Here is a 7099-nt window from a genome sequence, read left to right on the forward strand (position 1 = left end):
AAGATCGATCTTAGGTTAGGATATCATCAGCTAAAGGTAAGAGAGCAAGATATCAAGAAAACTGCATTCAGAACTAGATATGGACACTACGAGTTTTTGGTTATGTCGTTTGGACTAACCAATGCTCCGGCAGCATTCATGGATTTGATGAATAGGGTTTGTAATCCGTTCCTTGATAAATCTGTGATAGTGTTCATAGACGACATTCTGATTTATTCAAAAAGCCAAGAGGAGCATGGCAGTCACTTGCGAGAAGTGTTAGAAGTCTTGAAGAAGGAGAAGCTGTATGCAAAGTTCTCTAAGTGTGATTTTTGGATTCGTGATGTCCAATTCTTAGGTCACATGGTCAACCAAGAAGGGATAATGGTTGATCCAGCAAAGATTGAAGCTGTGATGAAGTGGGAACAACCGAAAAGTCCCACGGAGATCCGAAGCTTTTTAGGATTAGCCGGATATTACCGAAGGTTTATCCAAGGCTTTTCTTTGATTGCTACTCCATTAACAGCTTTGACCCACAAAGGAGCTACTTATGCTTGGAGTGATAAGCATAAAGAAGCATTCGAGAAGCTAAAGAAGAAGCTATGCGAGGCACCGATACTTTCTTTACCCGATGGAGTTGAAGACTTCGCTGTTTATAGCGATGCGTCTGGGGTTGGATTGGGTTGCGTTTTGACCCAAAGGGAAAAGGTGATAGTATATGCGTCTTGACAACTGAAAGAGCATGAAAATAATTACCCGACTCATGATTTGGAGTTGGCAGCGGTAGTTTTCGCTCTGAAAATATGGAGGCATTACCTCTATGGCACGAAGTGCAAACTTTTCACTGATCATAAGAGTCTCCAATATCTCTTTAATCAGAAAGAGTTAAATATGAGGCAACGACGCTGGCTAGAGTTACTCAAGGACTACGACTGTGAGATACTTTACCATCCCGGTAAAGCTAATGTTGTTGTTGATGCTCTCAGTCGGAAAGTCAATATTGAAAGGAAGAGGCCAAGAGCGTTGAGAATAGAAGTTGTCTCGACAATTGTGGAGAGTATAAAGAAAGCTCAAGAGGAAGCTTCTGAGAAGAATGACCGGAAGGAGGAACGTTTGGGCAAAACGTTGGTGTTTGGTACAAACGGCCATGGATTGAAGGTATTCCAAGATCGTATTTGGGTACCTAAGTCAGGAGGAATTAGGGATCTTCTGATGGAAGAAGCTCACAAAACCATGTACTCGATTCATCCCGGTAGCACTAAAATGTATAGGGACCTAAAACCCTACTACTGGTGGTCGACGATGAAGCTTGATGTTGCAAAGTATGTGGCTGAGTGTGTGACTTGTGCCAAAGTAAAGACACAACATCAGAAACCGTATGGGAGTTTAGAACCATTGCATGTGCCTATGGGTAAGTGGGAAGACATTGCGATGGATTTTTTCACTAAACTACCTAGAACAAAGAGTGGTCACGACATGATTTGGGTGGTCGTTGATCGATTCACTAAGAGTGCGCATTTCATAGCAGCCAAGGAGAAATGGTCTATGGAGAAGCTTTCAAATTCTTACGTGAAGGAAATTATGAGGCTTCACGGTGTTCCGTTAACGATTGTGTCGGATCGTGATAGCCAATTCACCTCGAGGTTTTGGAAAAGTCTACAAGAGGAATTGGGTACCAAGTTGTGTTTAAGTACAGCTTACCATCCGCAGATTGATGGCCTGAGTGAAAGAACAATACAAACACTTGAAGATATGCTGAGAGCATGTACCCTGGAATTCCTAGGTAAATGGGATGAACATTTACCTTTGGTAGAATTTTCCTACAATAATAGTTTCCACTCAAGCATAAAGATGGCACCTTATCAAGCTTTGTACAAACAAAAGTGTCGTACGCCGTCTTGTTGGCTTGAGGCTGGAGAAAAGCAGTTTATGGGTCCCGAGATGGTCCATCAAACCGCTAAAAAGTTGAAAATAATTAGAGAAATAATGTTAGCAGCTCAAGATCGTCAAAAGAGCTATGCTGACAAGAAGCGAAGGCCAATGACCTTCGAAGTTGGAGATTCAGTTTTGCTTAAAGTCTCGCCGTGGAAGGGACTTATAAGATTTGGTTGAGTCCAAGTTTTATTGGACCGTTTAAAGTTCTTCAGAGGATTGGGAACCAAGCTTACAAGCTTGAACTACCAGAGGAACTGAATGGAATTCACAACACTTTTCATGTGTGTTATTTGAGGAAGTTCACGGGAGAAGTTCCCAATATAATTCCAATTTCTGAATTGAGAATTGATGAAAACAAGAGGTTAATTGAAGAACCAGAGACAATTGTTGACCGAAAGACTAAGAAGCTTCGACGCAAGATGGTCGAATTAGTGCTTGTTCGTTGGAAACATTCGAATGGGCCAAATCTCACCTGGGAAACGAAGAGTGACATGTTGAGTCGCTATCCGCATTTGTTTGTTGATGTGTGATTCCGGGGACGGAATCATCCTAAGGGGGAGAGAATTGTAACGCCCGCGTTTCCAAGCTAGGCATTTTCGTTGATGTAATAGTCTAGGTTAAACTTTGTAACCCGTTTTGAAATAATAGAAGTATATTATTTGAGTATTATGTGTTTTGTGCTTAATTGCTTAATTATGTGATTTGATTAATTAAGAATCAAATGAGCGTCAAAATTTAAGTGTAAAATAAACTTGATATCTTTGGATAATGTTTTAGTAGTTGAAACGAGGTTTCCAAATATATAAAGAACGTCCAAATCTGACTTCGTATGAGGAAGTTATGATTTTCTGAAGTTTCGACTTAGCGGTATGCAGCCCGAAATACTCGCTTTGAGATCAAGCGGTTTTTAGTCGAATCAATCTAAACGAGAATCGAAGATCTCGTTGTTGGTATCGAAGCGATGAAAAGTTAGGCGAGAACGGACGTCAAACGAAGAAGTTATGAATTTATAAAGAAGTTTTTCTGTCCCGGCCTACTAAAAATAATTAATAAAAATAAAGTCAAAATTAGCCGACGGAATCTAAACGAAAGTTGTAGAGCGTAGTCTCACCTACGTGTGAATATAAAGAACGTCGAAAACGGAGTTCGTATGAAGAAGATATGAATTTCCGAAGTTTATTAAATAATTAATATTTAAAATTAATTATAAAATCCGGTATTATCCGAAGGGGAGTCATCGGACTCATCCGAAGTACGCCCAACGTACAACGAAGCGTGACGTCCCTCGCACTCGAGTTCTTCGGATGACGCATGCCATGACGATTCGGACGCGTACGCCCCGCGTACTGTTGTACGCCCAGCGTACTCTGAGGCTCCAGCCTCCTATAAATAGGATGCGAGGGCAGCCGGCTCATTTGCTCTTTTTCTCTCTTTTCTCTCCCGTTTTGCATCGTTTTGCGTGCCAGAAGTACCCCGAAGCCCCGGTATCATTCCCAAGCCCCGAAGCAAGTCCCGAGGTCCTGAAGATCCTGAGAAGTAAGATTCCCGAGCCGAAGCTCTGCCCGCGAGAAGTTCGATTTTTATGAAGATCTTCCAGATCTGCTGAGGATTATTACTTCTATAAGCCGTAGTGCTGTCCGATCATCTTCTGATCAAGTGAGTGTGTGGTTACTTTCTTCTAACGCATAATTATAAAGTATTTTATACGAAATACGTGTTATGTGTATATTTTGTGTTATATGTGTGAATGTATATTCACTCTCTTCTATCTCATGAATCTGATTTGTTTTCTATGAAATACGTGTTATGTGTGTGTGCCTCATCTGTTATGTGGAATATGTATTGATTAAAGCATGCTATACAAGTTTTTAAACTATGTATAAAAATGTATATTTTTATCTACTAATATGTTGGGTAGAACATGGGTAGATAGTTGGTGTGTAATAAACAGATGAGAGGCCTCGTTGTTGTTTTGATTCAGTCATCTAGTGGAGTTTAGATGACGACCACAGACTTTTCTAGACAGTCATGTGGAACACTAGCAAGCTCGCCACCTGTAGGTGTTAATGAACTTGGGTGTTCATTCGTTGTACTCCATCCCCCTCATGGTTGCCTTATTTGACTTATATTGCTGAGGAACACCCGAAGCATGTTTTGTCGCCCTGATGAAATATTCTTAGACTAGGTCCCTTATGTTAGTTGTCTTAGGGATGTAAAGTGAGAATAACGGGAATGGGTAATTGGGTTATTGTTGGTTGGTGGAATTAAATATAATTATTTATTGTGGGTTGAAAACCCTATATGCTCACCAGGCTCCCAAGCCTGACCCACTCAGTTTTATTTGTATTACAGGAAGTGGCGCAAAGGCATAAGATGGATGAACCATCAAGTTGTTTTGTTTACAAGTCTGTATATGTATATATTTGTTGAATGACTTGTAATGTTATCGTTTATGCTTTATGGTCTGTATCGGATCATGACATCCCGAGTTTTGAGTATATAATGAAAATACATTTCTTTTATGAAATGCTTTGGTAAACATTGTTTTATCACGTTTTGTTTTTGGGAACAAATTCCACAACTCTTTCAAATCAAAAGGATTTATTCTGAAATTATTTTAAAAGCATAAATGAAAATCAGTTTTTTCTGGCCGAGATTTTGGGGATGTCACAAGTACAAAACTTAGGTTATATAGATTATGTGAAGAAATGAAGAGAAAGTGTAGGGGTACTGGTAATGAGGGGTGGGGTGGGGTATTTTTTTCATTTTATTTTTTTGGTGAGATTTAATTATTGTTAATAGAATTCGTAATTAAATTCATTTTATTTTTGGTGATATTTAATTGTCATTAATAGAATTTCTAATTTAATTAATTAATTTTGATGAGATTTAATTGTCATTAATAGAATTCGTAATTTAAAACGTAATATACGTTTTATAAATTTGGTAGACAAAAATAAAAATGTTGACAAAGATGATGTCAGCAAATCATCCAAGGGTGAAAAATATAGGATTGAAAATGCAATCAATGACTCTGATTTCTTCAGATAGAATTAAATGTTCTCTTTTAATAATATTTAGATATTTGGATTTTTTTATTAGTACCAGCCTGTTCCAAAATAAGAGTGAGAGTTAGCACACATGATTTTAAGGTTAGCACATCAGAATAATTATATTGTGCCGACAAAATTAACAAAAAATTCTCCCGTACAAAATAGTTTGAACTTTGAAGGATAGCACGAGCTGTCACATGTATACAGGGCCGGCCTGAGGGGCGGGCGAGCTGGGCCATAGCCCAGGGCATCAATGAGTTTGGGGGCATCAAATTTTCAGTTCCTCTTATCGGTACGTACATTCGCAAGAACTAGAATTAAGCGGCTTTTCTGGGGTCATCTTGGTAATCTAACTATCGCATGCCTAAATCGAAATCGAGGAGTCGGACATAAGACGGGGAATTGGAATATAAACACTTCTGATTCTGATTAATGATATTGCTATATTCTTCTCGACTTCTCCCTTAATCCCTAAATCAGACACCTGATTTTTTATTTCAACTGGTATCAAGCTTTTGGATTTCCTATTTCTGATATAGCTATGAGATATTCTAATTCTGATTTTGATTTTGATTACGACCTAATATACTATCAGTGAAAATTCTGGAGTGTCGATTTTTGAGTTTTGCGTTCTCTTTCTTGGGTTTTGATTTTTTATATATTCTGATTTTCTAGTTGATAGTTTACTTGATTTCTGATTCTGAATCCTGAATTCTGTTCTTCATAAACTAATTTATGTTTTGTTTGCTTCATTTGTCACATACTAATAGTGTTTATAATATATTTTTTCAATAGTTCAGTGATTTGGTCAATACTCAATGAAATATATTTTTAATTTAAGCATTTCCTTCCTCAAATGTATTTCAAAGCTCCTCACGTTAGCATATTGTTTGTAGGATTTAAGTTTTGTTCTTCATTACTCATTACTTATTATTAAAATTGAAAACACTCTAGCATTCTGATTTTTGAGTAGTTTGACTTTAATTTTTTGGTTTTAGGATTTAAATTGTTTGTCTAAGTATTTTGTTCTTCTAACTTTTTTAGTAAACATATGCTATTATTTTGGTTTTTTGTTGACAAACTATCGTGTATACAATGGAGCTCAACTACATATGTTTCGATCATGCTCTTTGTATTCATGTTAATGTTAGACCCACATGTAAAGGTACTTATGTAAACAGGGGCAATGGTTTTTGTTGCTGATTGGATAGATTATAAGGAGTTCATTGCATTTTTGGGGGTGTCGGTGAAACTTGGTTGTTGTTGATGTTATCATTTTTAATTTGAAAGCATGGGCTTTATCATGGGATGATAAGACTTTGATATGTTTTGATTTTTCTGGAAGTTTGTTGCTACTTTAAGGTGGATTTACAAAGTTCATTGCTATTTTTGGGGTGTCTTGTTCCACAAAGTTACAATTTTTCGTTGAGATCCTTAATACATTTTAATGTTTTTGATGATGTTGTTGATTCCATTTTTAGTGATTAGGAGTTGCTCTAGATTGTAAGATCTTCTACAATTATCCTAATTCCACATGTTTCATTTGGTTGTGGTTTTGCTTTGGTGTTGCTTTTCATTTTTTTATTTGTTTCTTTAATGTAACTTTGAAGCTTTCAAATGTTTGTCTATTGTTAGTGTAATGTTTGTTTCTTGTAATCTTTATTCTTTAGCTAGTCCGGTCTGTTTTTTCTATGAATTTTGTTTTTGAGGTTCTAAAAAACTTAGTACTTTTGTCTTAAATAAAAAGACTTGCTTATAAGTTTTCTGTGTAGAAACTTTGGTGATATGGTTTTTAAGAAATTCTATTCCATGGGGGCAAATTTACAACTTTTCGCCCAGGGCATCGAAAATCTATGGACCGACCCTGCATGTATACATATAGGTCCGCCAATGATGTAAATATGGATATCCGGAGTGAGTTCACACTGACGCGTAAGTTTCCTATGTGGTACACATGTGTCACACCAACCCACCGGTGAACACCGCCCATAGACCGGTGGTTTGGCTGTGAAGTGGGTTCTAGTAGTTGTGAAGACGGAAGAAGACGGACATTCTCATTGGTTCTTGAATTTTCCACTCACATTTCCTCTCCTTCTCTCTTTTTCTTTTTCCTCTTCACTACAAACTCACCA

This window comes from Lactuca sativa, chromosome 1, assembly GCF_002870075.4.
Source record: "Lactuca sativa cultivar Salinas chromosome 1, Lsat_Salinas_v11, whole genome shotgun sequence".
Taxonomy (NCBI): domain Eukaryota; kingdom Viridiplantae; phylum Streptophyta; class Magnoliopsida; order Asterales; family Asteraceae; genus Lactuca; species Lactuca sativa.